We start from the raw sequence: 20881 nt of genomic DNA on the forward strand, positions 1-20881 counted from the left end.
AGAATAGGGATGGGACCTGCACCAGTGGGAGGGAGCCGTGAAGGAGGAAAGGTTTCCACACACTAGGAAGCGCCTTCGCGGGCGGAGACTGCGGGTGGCGGCGGGGGAAGCTTCGGAGCCGCGGAGGAGAGCACAGCAACAGGGGTGCGGGGGGCAAAGCAAGGAGATTCCCGCACAGAGGATTGGTGCCGACCGGCACTCACCAGCCCGAGACGCTTGTCTGCTCACCCGCCGGGGTGGGCGGGGCTGTGAGCTGAGGCTCGGGCTTCGGTCGGATCCCAGGGAGAGGACTGGGGTTGGCAGCATGAACACAGCCTGAAGGGGGCCAGTGCACCACGGCTAGCTGGGAGGGAGTCCAGGAAAAAGTCCGGAGCTGCCGAAGAGGCAAGAGACCACTGTTTCTGGGTGAGCCAGGAGAAGGGATTCAGAGTGCTGCTTAAAGGAGCTCCAGAGACGGGTGCGAGCTGACGCTATTAGCGTGGACCCCAGAGACGGGCATGAGACACTAAGGCTGCTGCTGCCGCCACCAAGAAGCCTGTGTGCAAGCACAGGTCACCATCCACACCTCCCCTCCGGAGCCTGTGCAGCCCGCCACTGCCAGGGTCCCGTGATCCAGGGACAACTTCCCCGGGAGAATGCACGGCACGCCGCAGGCTGGTGCAACGTCACGGCGGCCTCTGCTGCTGCAGGCCCCCCCGCCTTCCGTACCCCTCCCTCCCCCCCCCGCCTTCCGTACCCCTCCCTCCCCCCCCCCGCCTTCCGTACCCCTCCCTCCCCCCCCGCCTTCCGTACCCCTCCCCCCCCCCCCGCCTGAGTGAGCCAGAGCCCCCAAATTAGCTGCTCCTTTAACCCCATCCTGTCTGGGCAAAGAACAGATGCCCTCAGGCGACCTACACGCAGAGACGGGGCCAAATCCAAAGCTGAGCCCCTGGGAGCTGTGAGAACAAAGAAGAGAAAGGGAAATCTCTCCCAGCAGCCTCAGGAGCAGCAGATTAAATCTCCACAATCAACTTGATGTGCCCTGCATCTGTGGAATACATCAATAGACAATGAGTCATCCCAAATCGAGGAGGTGGATTTTGGGAGTAACTATAGACTTGGGTTGCTTTCTGCATCTAATTTGTTTCTGCTTTTATGTTTATCTTAGTTTAGTATCGAGAGTTTATTATCATTGGTGGATTTGTTTATTGATTTAGTTGCTCTCTTCTCTTTTTTTTATATATACTTTTTTTCCCTTTTTCTCTTTTGCTGAGTGTGTATGTGTATAATTCTTTATGTGATTTTTCTGTATAGCTTTGCCTTTACCAGTTGTCCTAGGGTTCTGTCTGTCTAATTTTTGTTTGTTTGTTTTTATTTTTTTTAATATGGTTATTAGAGTTTGTTATCATTGGTGAATTTGTTTTTTGGTTTGGTTGTGCTCTTCTTTCTTTCTTTTTTTATTACTTTTAAATTTTTTTGTTGTTAATAATTTTTTTATTTTAAAAACTTTATTTTATTTTTTTTCTTCCATTCTTTCTTTCTTTCTCCCTTTTCTTCTGAGCCATGTGGCTGACAGGGTCTTGGTGCTCCGGCCAGGTGTCAGGCCTGTGCCTCTGAGGTGGGAGAGTCAAGGTTAGGACATTGGTCCACCAGAGACCTCCCAGCTCCACATAATACCAAACAGCGGAAACTCTCCCAGAGATCTCCATCTCAACGCTAAGACACAGCTCCACTCAATGGCCAGCAAGCTACAGTGCTAGACACCGCACGTCAAAGAACTAGCAAAACAGGAACACAACCCCACCCATTAGCAGAGAGGCTGCCTGAAGTCATAATAAGGTCACAGACATCCCAAAACACAACACCAGATGTGGTCCTGCTCACCAGAAAGACAAGATCCAGCCTCATCCACCAGAGCACAGGCACCAGTCCCCTCCATTAGGAAACCTACACAACCCACTGAACCAACCTTAGTCACTGGGGGAAAACACCAAAAACAATGGGAACTACGAACCTGCAGCCTGCGTAAAGGAGACCCCGAACACAGCAAGTTAAGCAAAATGAGAAAACAGAGAAACACACAGCATATGAAGGAGCAAGGTGAACACCCACCAGACCAAACAAATGAAGAGGAAATAGGCAGTCTACCTGAAAAAGAATTCAGAGTAATGATAGTAAAGATAATCCAAAATCTTGGAAATAGAATGGAGAAAATACAAGAAACGTTTAACAAGGACTGAGAAGAACTAAAGAACAAACAAACAATGATGAACAACACAATAAATGAAATTATAAATTCTCTAGAAGGAATCAATAGCAGAATAACTGAGGCAGAAGAACGGATAAGTGACCTGGAAGATAAAACAGTGGAAATAACAACTGCAGAGCAGAATAAAGAAAAAAGAATGAAAATAATTGAGGACAGTCTCAGAGACCTCTGGGACAACATTAAACACACCAACATTTGAATTATAGGGCTCCCAGAAGAAGAAGAGAAAAAGAAAAGGACTGAGAAAATATTTGAAGAGATTATAGTTGAAAATTTCCCTAATATGGGAAAGGAAATGGTCAATCAAGTCCAGGAAGCAGAGAGAGTTCCACACAGGATAAATACAAGGAGAAACACACCAAGACACATATTAATCAAACTATTAAAAATTGAATACAAAGAAAAAATATTAAAAGCAACAAGGGAAAAAGAGCAAATAGCATACAAGGGAATCCCCATAAGGTTAACAGCTGATCTTTCAGCAGAAACTCTGCAAGCCAGAAGGGAGTGGCAGGACTTATTTAAAGTGATGAAAGGGAACAGCCTACAACCAAAATTACTCTACCCAGAAAGGATCTCATTCGGATTCGACAGAGAAATTAAAACCTTTACAGACAAGCAAAAGCTAAGAGAATTCAGCACCACCAAACCAGCTTCACAACAAATGCTAAAGGAACTTCTATAAGCAGGAAACACAAGAGAAGGAAAAGACCTATAATAACAAACCCAAAACAATTAAGAAAATGGGAATAGAAACATACATATCGATAACTACCTTAAATGTAAATGGATTAAATACTCCAACCAAAACAAATAGAGTGGCTGAATGGATAAAAAAACAAGACCCAAACATATGCTGTCTACAAGAGACCCACTTCAGACCTAGGGACACATACAGACTGGAAGTGAGGGAATGGAGAAAGATATTCCATGCAAATGGAAATCAAAAGAAAGCTGGAGTAGCAATTCTCATGTCAGACAAAAGAGATTTTAAAATAAAGACTTTTACAAGAGACAAAGAAGGATGCTACATAATGATCAAGGGATCAATCCAGGAAGAAGATATAACAATTGTAAATATTTATGCATGCAACATAGGAGCACCTCAATACATAAGGCAAATGCTAACAGCCATAAAAGGGGAAATCAACAGTAACACAATCATACTAGGGGACTTAAACACCCCAGTTTCACCAATGGAGAGATCATCCAAAATGAAAATAAATAAGGAAACACAAGCTTTAAATGATACATTAAACAAGATGGACTTAACTGATATTTATAGGACATTCCATCCAAAAACAACAGAATACACTTTCTTCTCAAATGCCCATGGAACATTCTCCAGGATAGATCATATCTTGGGTCACAAATTAAGCCTCAGTAAATTTAAGAAAATTGAAATCGTATCAAGTATCTTTTCCAACCACAACACTATGAGACTAGATATCAATTACAGGAAAAACTCTGTAAAAAATACAAACACATGGAGGCTAAACAATATACTAAATAACCAAGACATCAGTGAAGAAATCAAAGACAAAATCAAAAAATACCTAGAAACAAATGACAATGAAAACACGATGACCCAGGGCTTCCCTGCTGGCACAATGGTAAGAATCCGCCTGCCAATGAAGGGTACACGGGTTCAAGCCCTGGTCCAGGAAGATCCCACATGCTTCAGAGCAACTAAGCCCGTGAACCACAACTACTGAGCCTGTGCTCTAGAGCCCACGAACCACAACTACGGAAGCCCACGCGCCTAGAGCCTGTGCTCTGCAATAAGAGAAGCCACCCAATGAGAAGCCTGCGCACCAAAAGGAAGAGTAGCCCCCTCTTGCTGCAACTAGAGAAAAGCCCACATGCAGCAACAAAGACCCAATGCAGCCAAAACTAAAAATAAATAAATTAAAAAAAAAAAACCACAATGACCCAAAACCTATGAGATGCAGCATTAGCAGTTCTAAGAGGGAAGTTTATAACAATACAATCCTACCTCAAGAAACAAGAAACATCGCAAATATACAATCTAACCTTACACCTAAAGCAATTAGAGAAAGAAGAAACAAAAAATACCAAAGTTAGCAGAAGGAAAGAAATCATAAAGATCAGATCAGAAATAAATGAAGGAAACAATAGCAAAGATCAACCAAACTAAAAGTTGGTTCTTTGAGAAGATAAACTAAACTGATAAACCATTAGCCAGACTCATCAAGAAAAAATGGGAGAAGATTCAAATCAATAGAATTAAAAATGAAAAAGGATAAGTAACAACTGATACTGCAGAAATACAAAGGATCATGAGAGATCACTACAAGCAGCTATATGCCAATAAAATGGACAACCCGGAAGAAATAGACAAATTGTTAGAAAAGCACAACCTTCCGAGACTGAACCAGGAAGAAACAGAAAATATAAACAGACCAATCACAGGCACTGAAATTGAGACAGTGATTTAAAATCTTCCAACAAACAAAAGCCCAGGACCAGATGGCTTCACAGGTGAATTCTGTCAAACATTTAGAGAAGAGCTAACACCTACCCTTCTCAAACTCTTCCAAAATATAGCAGAGGGAGGAACATTCCCAAACTCATTCTATGAGGCCACCATCATCCTGATACCAAAACCAGACAAAGATGTCACAAAGAAAGACAACTACAGGCCAATATCACTGATGAACACAGATGCAAACAATCCTCAACAAAATACTAGCAAACAGAATCCAACAGCACGGATCATACACCATGATCAAGTGGGATTTATCCCAGGAATGCAAGGATTCTTCAGTATACACAAATCAATCAATGTGGTAAGCTATATTAACAAATTGAAGGAGAAAAACCATATGATCATCTCAATAGATGCAGAGTAAGCTTTCGACAAAATTCAACACCCATTTATGATAAGGACCCTCCAGAAAGTAGGCATAGAGGGAACTTACCTCAACATAATAAAGGCCATATACGACAAACCCACAGTCAACATCGTTCTCAATGGTGAAAACCTGAAACCATTTCCTCTAAGAACAGGAAAAAGACAAGGTTGCCAACTCTCACCACTATTATTCAACATAGTTTTGGAAGTTTTAGCCACAGAAATCAGAGAAGAAAAAGAAAGAAAAGGAATCCAAATTGGAAAAGAAGAAGTAAAACTGTCACTGTTTGCAGATGACATGATACTATACACAGAGAATCCTAAAGATGCTACCAGAAAACTACTAGAGCTCATTAATGAATTTGGTAAAGGAGCAGGATACAAAATTAGTACACAAAACTCTCTTGCATTCCTACACACTAATGATAAAAAATCTGAAAGAGAAATTAAGGAAACACTCCCATTTACCATTGCAACAAAAAGAATAAAATACCTAGGAATAAACTTACCTAAGGAGACAAAAGACCTGTATGCAGAAAACAATAAGACACTGATGAAAGAAATCAAAGATGACACAAACAGATGCAGAGATATACCATGTTCTTGGATTGGAAGACTCAACATTGTGAAAATAACTATACTACTGAAAGCAATCTACAGATTCAGCGCAATCCCTATCAAACTACCACTGACATTTTTCACAGAACCAGAACAAAAAAATTCACAATGTGTATGGAAACACAAAAGTCCCCGAATAGCCAAAGCAATCTTGAGAAAGAAAAACAGAGCTGGAGGAATCAGGCTCCCAGACTTCAGACTATACTACAAAGCTACAGTAATCAAGACAGTATAGTACTGGCACAAAAACAGAAATATAGATCAATGGAACAGGATAGAAAGCCCAGAGATAAGCCCACACACATATGGTCACCTTACTCTTGATAAAGGAGGCAAGAATATACAATGGAGAAAAGACAGCATCTTCAATAAGTGGTGCTGGGAAAACTGGACAGCTACATGTAAAAGAATGAAATTAGAACACTTCCTAACACCATACACAAAAGTAAACTCAAAATGGATTAAAGACCTAAATGCAAGTCCAGGCACTATCAAACTCTTAGAGAAAAATATAGACAGAACACTCCATGACATAAATCACAGCAAGATCCTTTTTGACCCACCTCCTAGAGAAATGGAAATAAAAACAAAAATAAACAAATGGGACCTAATGAAACTTAAAAGCTTTTGCACAGCAATGGAAACCATAAACAAGACAAAAAAACAACCCTCAGAATGGGAGAAAATATTTGCAAATGAAGCAACTGACAAAGGATTAACCTCCAAAATATACAAGCAGCTCATGCAGCTCAATATCAAAAATACAAACAGCCCTATCCAAAAACGGGCAGAAGACCTAAATAGACATTTCTCCAAAGAAGATATACAGGTTGCCAACAAGCACATGAAAGGATGCTCAACATCACTAATCATGAGAGAAATGCAAATCAAAACTACAATGAGGAATCACCTCACACCAGTCAGAATGGCCATCATCAAAAAAATATACAAACAATAAATGCTGGAGGACTTCCCTGGTGGCGCAGTGGTCAAGAATCCATCTGCCAATGCAGGGGACAGGGGTTTGAGCCCCAGTCCCAGAAGATCCCACATGCTGTGGAGCAACTAAGCTCGTGTGCCACAATTACTGACCCTGCGTTCTAGAGTCTGCAAACCACAACTACTGAGCCTGCGTGCTACAACAAGAGAAGCCACCGCAATGAGAAGGCCATGCACCACAACGAAGAGCAGTCCTCACTCGCCACAACTAGAGAAAGCCCACGTGCAGCAATGAAGACCCAACACAGCCAAAAATAAGTAAATAAAATAGATAAATTTTAAAATATATATATATATAAAATAAATAAAATAAATGCTGGAGAGAGTGTGCAGAAAAGGGAACTCTCTTGCACTGTTGGTAGGAATGTAAATTGATACAGCCACTATGGAGAACAGTATGGAGGTTCCAAAAAACCTAAAAATAGAACTACCATACAACCCAGCAATCTCACTACTGGGCATATACCCTGAGAAAACCATAATTCAAAAAGTCATGTACCACAATGTTCATTGCAACTCTGTTTACAATAGCCAGGACATGGAAGCAACCTAAGTGTCCATTTACAGATGAATGGATAAAGATGTGGCCCATATATACAATGGAATATTACTCAGCCATAAAAAGAAACAAAATTGAGTTATTTGTAGTGAAGTGGATGGACCTAGAGTCTGTCATACAGAGTGAAGTAAGTCAGAAAGAGAAAAACAAATACTGTATGCTAACACATATATATGGAATCTAAAAAAGAAAAAAAAGGTTCTGAAGAACCTAGGAGCAGGAGAGGAATAAAGACACAGACATAGAGAATGGATTTTGGGACACAGGGAGTGGGGAGGGTAAGCTGGGAGGAAGTGAGAGAGTGGCAGGGACATATATACACTACCAGATTTAAAATAGATAGCTAGTGGGAAGCAGCCACATAGCACAGGGAGATCAGCTTGGTGCTTTGTGACCACCTAGGGGGTGGGATAGGGAGGGTGGGAGGGAGAAGCAAGAGGGAGGACATATGGGGATATATGTATATATAGCTGATTCACTTTGTTATACAGCAGAAACTAACACAGCATTGTAAAGCAATTATACTCCAATAAAGATGTTTAAAAAAAGAAATAAAAAAGAAATAAAAGAGACAGATGAATAAGACATGAACCTCCAAAAATAAGTCCCTGGAATATGTCTAGCAGGTAACATTGCATTTTGTCTTTTAAATTATTTTGTTTCCTTATGCTTAATTAACATCATTTCTTCTATATGCTTAGCAGTTGGTTTAATGGATTGTTAAGACTGCGGATAACTATGGAGGTAAAATAACTTTTGGGTTTTGAACTTTAGCACATTCTTAACTGTTTTACTCATTCAGTATATATTTATTGGACATTCCCTATGTTCCAGATGCCGTCTGAGGTGCCAGGGATACAATAATGAACAAAGCAAAGTTCTTGTCCCTATGGAGCTCATATCTAGTGGTTTTAAGTCACGTTTCAAATTCTTTGACCTTTTTCCCAACAAGAGGTAGCATCTATATCCCTCACCTTGAACATGATCCAAATTTAATGACTGGTTGGTCAATAGCATAAAGAGCAAGTGATAAAATGTGACTTCCACGCCAGGTCATAAAAGTCAATGAAGCTTCTCCCTGGTTCACTGGGACGCTTGTGCTGGAGCCACCTCACAAGAAGCCTGACCATTCTAAGGTTGCCATGTTGTAAGGAAGCTCAAATTAGCCCATGTGGAGAAGTACTGAGCCTACAAATAAAAAAGACAAGAGATGCCAGACCAGGTCCCAGCTGCTCCAGGCCCCTGCTGCTCCAGCCACACTCTGACTGCAACCACATGAGTGACCCCAGGACAGAACCACCCCACTGAGCGTTTCCTAAATTCCTGACCCACAGAAACCATAAGAAATAATAAAATGATTGATGTTGTTTTAAGACATTACATTTTGGACTGGTTTGTGATATATCAATATATAACCAAAATAGGGAGATAACAATAAACACATTTATCAGGTAGTGATAAATACTACTAAGGAAAGGAAATCAGGGCAAGGGAATAGGTTGACAGGGGTGTCATCAGGGAAGGACTCCTTAGGTGGTGACAGTTGCACAGAGACCTGGAGGGAAGAAGCCTCCTATCTACAGGAAAAGCATTCAGAGAAAGGGAACATCAAGTACAATGACCCTGAGGCAGGAGTGTGCTTAACATGTTCAAGGTCAAACAAGAAGGAAAGTGTAGCTGGGACATACGAGGGAAGGAAGGAATAGAGAAAGGTGAGGGCAGAGAGGCAGCCAGAGACCTGATCCTATAGAGCCTTTTGAGATAACATCATCCTAATAAAGGTTAACACTCACAAAGTGCTTGCTTACAAAGTATCAGGCATTATTCTAAGCACTTTACATATATTAACTCATTTACTGCCACAGTATCCCTCAGGATAAGTAATATTATTAACTCTATTTTACAGATGAAGAAACTGAGGCACAGAAATGTAAGGAGTCTGTGGATTTGGGACATGGTTTGAAGTTGACAGGACCTGATAATCAAGGGTAACTTCCTACATGTTTTACATGAACAACTGGGTAAGAAGTGATGCCATGTAATGAGAAGGGAGACTCTGAGAAAAGGGCAGATTTGGGCTTCAGTATCTCTAGGGCATTGTCTAAATCTTAGTCCTTTCTGCATTTACCCACCAGTCCCAGCACAGTGCCTAACATATAGGAGGTACTGAACAATATTTTTTGGACAACTGGTCTACAAAGATCCAGGTTGCCCTTGCAAGAGTCCATTCTATGCAAAGATTAAAAAACACAACTTCTCTCTAAAATTATCAGACTACTTCAAAAATCTTTGTCATTTATACCTTGGTATGAATGATTTTTATCATACCCTCTCCTGGGACTACCTGCAAGTAAATGATTCCATTGATTCAGTGGCTATGATACGCTAGTACTCATTAAGTACCAGTACTCATGATGACTAAGTAATCATCATACTTCATCTCATTTAAGCCCAACAAGACTGTGTAAGGGCAGTACTATTACCCGCTTACAAGTGATACAAATACACTCATAGAAAGCAAATAATCTGCTGAAGATCTCACCACTTATAAGCGATAGAGGTAGTATTTAACCCAAGGTTGTTTCAAAAGTGTTTTTCCCATTTTGCCATCCTTGAAACTGACAAGGTACAATGAGTCCCACAAGGGGTCATGCATACAACATCCTCAACGTGGCTCCACCGTTCACCGGCTGGGGACCTTAGGCCAGTGACTCTCCTTCCCTGGACCTCAGTCCCCTCATCTTTAAAAGGGGAATATTAATGATAATACAAAACCTCCTCATGTTTTCTGAGGATATAAGTAAGGTGTTGACAACTATCCTTTTTACAGTACTAACAGTCACTGCACGCTTCTTGGAGGAGTGGGAAGGCAATGTGCATTGGACTGAACTGTGACTCCCCCCGCCAATTCACATGTTGAAGCCCTAACTCCCAATGTGATTGTATTTGGAGATGGGGGCCTTTAGAGGTAATTAAGGTTAAATGAGGTCATAAGAATGGGGCCCTGATCCAATAGGATTAGTGTCCTTATAAGAAGAGATACCAGGGCTTCCCTGGTGGTGCAGTGGTTGAGAGTCCGCCTGCCAATGCAGGGGACACAGGTTCGTGCCCCAGTCCGGGAAGATCCCACATGCCGCGGAGCGGCTGGGCCCATGAGCCATGGCCGCTGAGCCTGCGCGTCCGGAGCCTGTGCTCCACAACAGGAGAGGCCAAAACAGTGAGAGGCCCGTGTACCACAAAAAAAAAAAAAAAAAAAAAAAAAAAGAAGAGACACCAGAGTGCTCTCTCTCTCTCTCTCTCTCTCTCTCTCTCTCTCTCTCTCTCTCTCTCTCTCTCTCTCTCCCCCCCCCCCCCCCACTTCCTGGATACTCGGAGGAAAAGACATGTGAACCCAAAGTGGCTGTCTACAAGCCAAGAAGAGATGCCTCACCAGGGACAGAATCAGCCAGCGCCTTAGTCTTGGACTTCCAGCCTCCAAGAACTGTGAGAAAATGAATTTCTGTGGTTTAAGCCACCCAGTCTATGGTATTTTGTTAATGACAGCCACAACCCACTAAGACCCAGTTCCATACTGTGCTTCCTCTCTCGCTGCCCAGACTTTCCCAATAGGGCTTCCCACCGCCCGCTCTCCCAGGGCTCTCCTCCTCTAGACACACACGTGTTCACTCCAGTCCCAGCAAACGCAGTGCAGACAGCTTCGGAATTCAAAACAGCCTGCAGAAGGCAGCCTCTTATTTTAATGATCCTAATTTATCTCCAGCATTATCAATAATAAATCAAACTAAGTGAAACTAAAACAACTTTCCCCAGGGCTATGTCATGTTCTGTTGGAAAAGACGACCCCCTTCAAAAGGCTGTGCTGATCACCAGCCACCTTGGTCTGCCATTGGGGAGCAGGTTTCGCAGAAAGGCGCTCAGCAGCTTTCCTCCACGGAGAAAGATGTTTTCCATTTGTGCCTAGAGTTCACTGCACACGCATTGCCTCATTTAAGGTAAGCCTATGGAATAGAAATGACTATGGCCCCATTTCGGTGATAGGGAAACTGAGGCACAGAGGAGTTCAGTGACCTGCTCACAGTCACAGAGCTGGGGTGCAAACCCAGATCTCCCCAGTCCCCAGTCCCACTTCCCCTCCCATGAAGAAGTTGCTCTGGTCTGTAGATGGCATCCTGGTGTTCTGGCAAAGGCTCAGGTTTTGGAGTTAGAATCCTGAGCCCCCTCCTCTACCTCCAATAATGAGCAGGTGCTCAGGGAAGTTACTGAATCATGCTGAGCTGCTTTCCCATCTTTAGAAGGGGCAGGTTATAATGCTTACAGGGTCACCAACTACCCAAGAGGTCCTCTTGGTAGATGCATTCCGGAGAGGTACTCCAGCAAGGACCATGCACAAAGAACACAGGAACAGTGCCCCCTGGAGACAAATCTTAGGATGAATACATCCCTCACCAGGTAGTAGGGAGGTTTTGGATTAATAACTGCAAAGCACATAGCAAAGTATCAATCACATTGTCGATAATCACAATTATTATCATTTATCTATTAGGGTGCTGCTCTGGGTTCTTGTTGATACTCATGAGCTGAACTTGAGGAGGAATAAGAATGGCATTGACTGTACTGCCCCCTGCTCGGGTAGTTGAATCGTAAATGATGGTCAGGATGGCAGAATGTTCTTGAAACCAGAAATGTTCTTGAAATAGGAACTCGAAGACACCTCATCCAGCCTGAAGGCCTCATTTGAAAAATGAGGAGGGGGCTTCCCTGGTGGCGCAGTGGTTGAGAGTCCACCTGCCAATGCAGGGGACACGGGTTCGTGCCCCGGTCTGGGAAGATCCCACATGCTGCAGAGCGGCTGGGCCCGTGAGCCATGGCCGCTGAGCCTGCGCGTCTGGAGCCTGTGCTCCGCGACGGGAGAGGCCACAACAGTGAGAGGCCCGCATACCGCAAAAAAAAAAAAAAAAAAAAAAAAAAAAGAAAAATGAGGAGGATGAAGTCAAAGAGGCTGTAGACTCATTGGAGGTCACATGACCACCCTGTAGCAGAATCAGGGTGAGAAGCCAGTTGTCTCAATGCCCAGGACTGGCTCATCCCTCGACTTCCTTCCCAGCAGAGTAACGGGGCTGGCCTGTTGCATCACGCTCTGTCACTAAGTTTGGGGGTAACCTGGTACACAGGAACAACTAAATGATAAGATATGGTATCCCAAATCATCAGGGTTCTAGGTTCTAAAGGAGGTATCTGAACTGGGGTCTGCCTGCCATGGAAGAGGGTCCCTGCCGTGCGTGGACGTATTCATAGGTCTTCATCTGGCTGGCCTGTCTGAACCTTCAGAAGTGGTGGGAAAGGACCGTGTTTGTTGTACAACCCTGTACAACCCAGTACAAACTTGGGTCCGTTTTGTTTCCATCTCTCCCTCTTGCTGTTTCCTTCTATCACACAAACATATCAAAAAGGAAAACTGGTCCATTTCTGCAAGTCAGCCAAGTGCAGGCTTGGCAACTGGTACAGTGGTTTTGCAGCAAGGCAGCTGCTGAGATTGCTGGCTTCCATGGGGTACAGTACTGCAGGTTGCCTTTCAGACAAAGAAATAGTCTGGGACCCACTGTGAGAAGCAGCCCTGTCCTCACAAACATTAGGGTTTGGGAGTCAAAGAGATTTTATAGTAGTGTAATGGAGGCTGCAGTAAAGGTCCCAGCCTCAGACACTGCATTTTCCTCCCCCCATCACCTGACAAACTGATGCTTGAAATTCTACCACTCACCCCCTTCATTTTGTGTAACAGAACATGCTCTGACATTAAAATGTATACACTCTGTATAACAAAGCCAGCATAATCAAAGTTAAAGTGCTTTAGACTGAGACATGTTTGCAAAGCATGTGACTGACAAAAGACTAGTGTCCAGAATATATAAAGAATTTCTACAAGTCAATAAAAAAAAGACAAACAACTCAGGACAATAATGGATGAAGGCCATCAAAAGACAATTCACAGATGCGTTCACCTGAATGGCCAATAAACGTTTGACAAGGAGGTCAGCCTCACCAGAAGCCAGGGAGAGGTAAACGACAAGCAATTGTATCAACTCACCCCCTACCAGGTAGGCAAAAATCATTACAGGGAGGAACATAAACTGGTGCAACCACTTTGGGGAGAAATATAGTAACACCTAGTAAATTTGAAGATGCACATACCCTAAGACCCAGCCATCCAACATCCCAAATCTAAAAAAAAATCTCTCACACATGTGCACAGAAGATGTGTCCAAGTGGGTTCACTGTGGCATTGTTTATGATAGCAAAAAATTAGAAACTACCTAGATATCTATTTAAAGGGGAAAAAGTAAATCAATTATGGTATAATCATACAATGGAAATGGAATTCTCCACCAATCTTAAAGTGAGTGAATTAAATTTGCATGTATCATCATGAATAAAATATAATGTTGATATAAAAAAGCAAATTGTAGAAGATTAGGTATTCAGTTTATATAAAATTTTGAAACCCCAGAACAATCCTGGATACACACATAAAAATATAAAATCAGGCTTCCCTGGTGGCGCAGTGGTTGAGAGTCCGCCTGCCGATGCAGGGGACACGGGTTCGTGCCCCGGTCTGGGAGGATCCCACATGCCGCAGAGCGGCTGGGCCCGTGAGCTATGGCCACTGAGCCTGCGCGTCCGGAGCCTGTGCTCCACAACGGGAGAGGCCACAACAGTGAGAGGCCTGTGTACCGAAAAAAAAAAAAAATATATATATATATATATATATAAAATCATGGCCCTGAAGACTACACAGCAAAATCAGAGTAGGGTCACCTGTTGGAAGGTAGGAAGGGGACAGGGACCGGGCGGACCGGGGGCCTCCAACAGTATCTAGAGCATTTTATTTCTTTAGAAAAGAAAGAACTGAGGGAAATAAGGCAAAATGCCAACACTCATACTGGGTGCTAGATACACAGCTGTTTGTAATTTGATTCTCAATACTTTTCATTCATTCATTTTACAAGTATTTATTGCACACCTGCTGCACACCAGGCACTGTTCTAGGTGCTGGGGACACAGCTGTGAATGAGACCAAAGCCTCGATCATCTGGAACTGACATTAGTGAAATGGGCAGACAAGAAATACATGAGTGAGATATATTAGATTGTTAGAGGCTGATAATACTATGGAGAAAAAAGTAAAGCAAGGAAGGGCAATAGGAAGTAGAGGTGTCTGGAAAAGTGGGGAGAGGTAATAAAGCAGGAAGCCAGAAAGGACCTGGATGAAAAGGAGACCTAAGAGTCAAAAGGGGCAGGGAGAAGCGAGTGAGCCACGGAAGAGGGAAAGCAGAATGGCAGGTGCAAAAGCTCAGAGTGGGAGAGTGCCTGGCGGGGCCCCAGGGCAGAGGGGGAGGCAGGAGATGAGGTCCAAAAAGTAAAGCGGCAAGGTGAGAGCATCAGGTATCTTTTAAATCGATCATAATTTTTTACAGAGAAGGAAGAAAGGGATGGAAAGAGAGAGGGCTTTCCAAATTATTATCTGATTGAGTTCCAACAAAACTATGATTAGGAAATACAAATTTTAAAAGGGATAAATTGGGAGATAGGGATTGACATATACACACTATTATATATAAAAGAGATAACTAATAAGGACCTGCTGTATATCCCAGGGAACTCTTCTCAATACTCTGAAATGACCTCCTTCGCTGTAGACCTGAAACTAACACAACATTGTAAATCAATGACACGCCAATAAAACTTTTTTTTTTAAAACTTAGTGAACTCTTCAAAGCTTTGATGTACCACTGAACACACTGAAGACTCGAGACAGGGAGAGAACAAAAGTCCCCACCCAGGAGCTTTAAAACATCCATACACCCAAGAGCAACCAGACCACTTAAGCCAGATTGTCTGGAGCTGGGGTCAAGCATAGATGTACAGAAACGATCCCTTGGTGATCCCAGGGTGCTGCGAAGTTGGATACCTCAGGGATAGAGTATGCAGGGTGTCCCTAACCTAGCTGACTATGGAGCCTTCCTATTTTTGTTTTATTTTTCACAGGTCAAATCACGAGACTAGGTTTCCCCACAGAGCATTGGTTTGTGAACTGTGACTCAGCTGTTTTTGTTTGTTTGTTTGTTTTTTAAAACCTGGTTTTAAAAAGCAGTGTATTCCCAGCCATTAAACAAAATACAGGTGAAGCGCTTAAAACAGTGCCTGGCACATCATAAGATTATAAATCTAATAGATAAAGATTACTATTAATTGTTGTTCTTGTTATTTATACCTTAAGATGAAGAAGTTTATCAGCTCTGTTCCTGAGAATAGGTCTTAATTAGGACATCAAAATATCTATTAAGAACATTTAATGCAGCCTTAGGCTATGCCAGGAACTTTATATGTTTGCAGGTCAAAATGCCCTGATGTTAAAGATGAGGAAACAAAAGTTCAGAAAGGTAAAGCAAACAGACCAAGGTCACACAGCTAGCAGTGGCAGAACCAAGGCAATTTGCATGGCTCTCACCCACCACTAAAATCCAACCTGACTTTATAAGATCTTTGTTTTTCTCTGATATGTAAAGGTTGTTTTGAATGTGATTCTTGTGTAAAGGAACACAGAAAGGAGAGAACTAGATGCTTCTCTGGGCTCCGCCGGGAGAACAAATCTCTCCCCTCTCTGGGCTTCCACAAACCTTTGTACATCCCTCCATCACAGCTCTTAGCGTATTGCCTTACAGCTGGAGCTAAGATTCAGGTTAAAATCAGAGAACGAGGCAGTCTACCCGGACACCAAGGGCTACAGCACTGAATTGTGCTGTGTGTATGGGCTACAATGCACAGGCTGTGGATTTGCTGGGAATGCTACCCACCCTAGTGAAAGGGACGAGATCACAAAAAGGGAGTGCATATTTTTGGTTGAGAGGGGGAGTCTGGAGACAGACTGTCAGGGTTCCAATCCAGGGTCTGACCCTTGATTGCTGTGTAACCTTGGATGACTCTCTGGACCTCTCTGTGCCTCCATTTTCTTATCTGTAAATTAGAGATAATTTTAAAAATCATAGGTAATAACAGTACCTTCTGCACAGGGTAGAGAGGATGAAAAGAATTCACACATGCGAAGTTCCCAGCACAATGCCCAGCATACAGTAAGCACTAAATAAATCCTAGCTATTAGTGTCATGTTATAATGAAAAGCTGACCAGCCTAAATCCACAGACAGAACATAGATTCGTGGTTGCCGGGAGCTGGTGGGAGGGGTTGACAAAAATGTTTTGGAACTAGAAGGAGATTGTGATCGCACAACACTGTGAATGCATTAAATGTCACTGAAATGTTCGCTCTAAAAAGGCTAAGTTTACATTATGTGAATTTCACCTCAATTAAAAAAAAAAAAAAAAACCTGTATTCCCATCTCAATTCACCATGTGTTAGACAAATCTCTATCTTCCTCACCTGTCAGAAGTAATGATAGTACTATTTTGACCATAGGTCACATGTGTGAGTTAAATTAGGTGGTTATGTAAATTATTCCATGCATATAAAGCACATGGAACATAATAAATGCTGAAGAAATAACACCGATTATTCTTTGAGTTTAGTGCTCAAAGTAGTGAGCACTTTGGAAGTTACCCTCTCTGCCTTTTCATGAGATGGATTGATGCATGCCACCCCTTATTATAGCACTGTCAAGCACACGTAGATCCTATAAAAATTAAGTACGGAACGTTCTCCAAGATCAACCTTCTGAGATTCACCTGGGAAATTCATTCTCTGTAAGTCAAAAATTCTCACCTTAGCTCTTTTAGAATGAATATTAAGTTACTTAGCAAATATTTGAAATAAACCTGTCAATTACAATCAAACATATTAGTAAATGAGTTATTTCTGTCCACTTTTACTTAAATACCAGGAAATAGCTCCTAACTCCCACACAAAAAGTCACTGCTCCAACCAGTGACTTTGATGGAAGCCGTTGGCAGAAAGGATGCAGTTCTGTTTGGAAAGCAGTCACCCAGGAATTTCTATAACACCTGTTCCGGCCTGTGGAAGGGGAACGGTTTTCCTGAAAGGGATAAGTGTCTACACTGCCCTTCCATAATCTGGGCAAACAGCAACAGAAAGAGGGGAAGAAAAAAATGCACAGAGAGATTTGTAAGATATAAATCATAAGACCGAACAAAAAAAGACAGAAATACAAATGGAAGACCAGGTGTGCTGTTTCCAAATTATTCTGAGTTAAGCCCAAATCCCTAACATCTCACTTGGTACCAGCTATTCAAACAGATGTCTTAGCCTTCGGGAAAATTGCTAAAAATGGAAGTGCAAATCTTCATTGGGCTTCTGCTTTGCCCAAACCTGCCACTGTGTTGATGCTGGTAGCATTAAAATTACCAGCAATAGAAGCATCGTGGTAAAACAGAATGCCAGGACGTGTCATGAAACTTTTCTTGTTCACCTACTACACGACAGGAAACACACTAGAAAGGTAGGCATTTATTAGTTCGCTTAAATCCTTAAAATAACTCTGGGAGGAAGATTTATTAACTAGTTTTTTTTTATTTTTTAGATTTATCTTTTAGTGAGATAATATTGGTTTATAACACTATATGTTTCATGTGTGCAAAACTATATTTTGATTTTTGTATACAGCGTGCTCACCCCCAAGTATATAATTTCCATCTGTCACCATACAGTTGACCCCCTTTACCCAATTCACCTTCTGCATCTCCCTCCCCCTCAGGTAACCACTATGCTGTTCTCTGTATCTACGTGTTTGTTTGGTTTGGTTTCCACAGTGGCTGCACCAGTTTACATTCCCACCAATGTGCATAAGTTTTCCCTTTTCTCCGCATCCTTGCCAAGACTTGTTCTTGCTTGCCTTTTTGATAATATCCATTCTGACAGGCATGAGGTGATATCTCAAGTTTTTTTTAACATACAAGAAAACAAGCTCAAAGCCAATAGCCAGAAATGGCCAGGCGGGTTTGTGACCTGTGCAGTCACATGAGTGCTGTATTTGGTTTCATGATCCGCCATTGCTGTTTTGAAATTCTTAATTTTTGAACAAAAACCCTGCATTTGTATTTTGCACTGGGTCCTGCAACTTATGTATCAAGTCCTGCCAATAGCCACGGTGATGTTTCCCCAGGTTTACCTCCTCCTTATGCATCTCCAGAGGCAATATAACCAATCCCCCTGGCTGTGACTCTTTCTCTTGTATCAGGGAGACAGGCTTGCACAGAGGAGAAAAGGAGATGACACACTGAGGAGGGGTCTTTACAAGATGTCTGGGACTTCCGGGGCGGTCCAGTGGTTAAGCCTTCACCTTCCAGTGCAGGGGGTGCAAGTTCGATCGCTGGTCAGGGAGCTCAGATCCCACATGCCTCGCGGGCAAAAAACCAAAACATAAAACAGAAGCCATATTGTAACAAATTCAATAAAGACTTTAAAAATGGTCCACATCAAAAAAAAAAAAAAAAAATGTCTGACAGTCTACAGTGTGGCAGGCACTCAGGAGTGACTCTAGACCAAGGGTACAGCCCAGAGGCCAAATTCGGCTCACCACCTGAGTTTTACAACCCACAAGCCAAGAATGGTTTTTACCTCTTTAAATAATTGAAGAAAAAAATTTTAATATTTCATGACACTTGGACAATATACGACATTCAGATTTCAGTGTCCGTAAAGTTTTACTGGAATACAGCCACACCCATTCATTTCCATATCATCTAGACCTGCTTTCAACTGCTGTTGAGTAATTGCAACAGAAACCATAGGACCCAAAAGCCAACCATACCAACCCACGCTCCAGATCTTTGATGAGTGAATGAATGAACAAATGTTTTTAAAATAGCACTGTCAGTATTGGGTAGGCCAAAAAGTATCTTTGGTTTTTTAAGTAAAAATAAAAGACACATTTTTCATTTCCACCAAGAACTTTACTGAACAACACATTCGTCCTTTTGTTCCACTACCTTCTGCCATTTTTCAGGCAACTTCATAATTCCATCTTCCCAAAACTTTTTTATCTTTTTGAGCAAAGAACTGTCCCAGGTGCCTTTTACAGTCTTCCAGGGAATTGAAATTTCTTCCATTAAGAGAATTTTGTAAAGATCAAAATAAATGGAAATCCGTAGGTGCAATGTCTGGTGAATACAGCAGACGAATCAGAACTTCCCAGACAAGCTGTAACAGTTTTTGCCTGGTCATCGAAGAAACATGCAGTCTTGCGTCATCCTGATGGAAGATTATGTGTTTTCTGGTGACTAATTCTGGACGCTTTTCATCGAGTGCTGCTTTCAGTTGGTCTCATTGGGAGCAGTACTTGGAATTAATCGTTTTGTTTTCTGGAAGGAGCTCAAAATAGAGGACTCCCTTCCAATCCCACCATATATACAACATCCCATTCTTTGGATGAAGACCGGCTTTTGGTGTGGTTGTTGGTGGTTCATTTCACTTGCCCCACGATCTCTTCCGTTCCACATTGTTGTACAGTATCCACTTTTCATCGCCCGTCACAATTTGTTATAAAAACGGAACATTTTCATTATGCTTTAGTAAAGAATTGCATGCAAAGATATGGTCAAGAAGGTTTCTTTCGCTTAACTTATGTGGAACCCAAACATCAAAGCAATTCACATAACCAAGCTGGTGCAAATGAGTTTCAACGCTTGAATGGATATTAAATGAGGAAGAGGAGGAGACATAAAGATGGAGAACAGGGTTGCAATTTAATGAACACCTTCTATGGGCCAGGCATTTATCAAGATTATCACACGTAATGATCACAACCACTTTATAAGGTTTCCCATCCTGTAGGTGAGAAAAACTGAGGCTCAGAGAAGTAAATTAATTTGCCCAAAGTAGCACAGCTAGTAGCACAGCTAGTAAGGTCCTCCCTGGCCTCAGAGCCTGTTCCCTTTGTTCTACATCCCACTGCTGTCACCCTGTGGGTTTCTAGAATAGCACCTCATACTCTCAGATTAGCATCTACATCTCTTTTGACCTGGCTTCTCAGAAATCAGACTGAGCAACTAGAAATCTCACCTTGGCTCTTACCCAACACCTTTAGAGACACAGGTCAGAGATATGTAACCCTTAGCAGCACCCATTGCTGGTAACAAACAAGTAAATCCAGGAGATAGAGGACCTGGGCTGGAATCCAGCCCTCCTGATTACTGACTGCATGGTCTTGAGCAAGTCACCTAACATTTCCATGCCTCGGTCTCCTCATACACAAAATGGGTATATGCATATACTTAAACTCATAGGGTTGCTAAGGAATTAAATGAGTTAATATGTGAGATGCACAAAAGTCTGACACATAGCAAGTGCTCAATAAAACTAAGCACAAGAATTATTATAGTTTAGCTTTAAACACCAGTGTCCTGATCCAGTTAAGTCAGGATGAAATGTAAGTAATTGGCCCAGATTATACAACAAAGCTAGGAGAAATGAAACTCCAACTTCACCCCATCCTGTTCACCTCACCCCAGACCCCAAATGGCCTCCCCAACAGCTCTTGCCCACCCCCTCCTGCACTCCCTCCCAAATCTTTGGCCAGTTTATTTAGCCTCACATTTCCAAGCTATCCTGAGTC

Source organism: Delphinapterus leucas, chromosome 11 (assembly GCF_059928025.1).
Source record: "Delphinapterus leucas isolate spDelLeu-1000000601 "Yukka" chromosome 11, BTC_Dleu_Yukka2, whole genome shotgun sequence".
In the NCBI taxonomy this organism is placed as follows: Eukaryota; Metazoa; Chordata; class Mammalia; order Artiodactyla; family Monodontidae; genus Delphinapterus; species Delphinapterus leucas.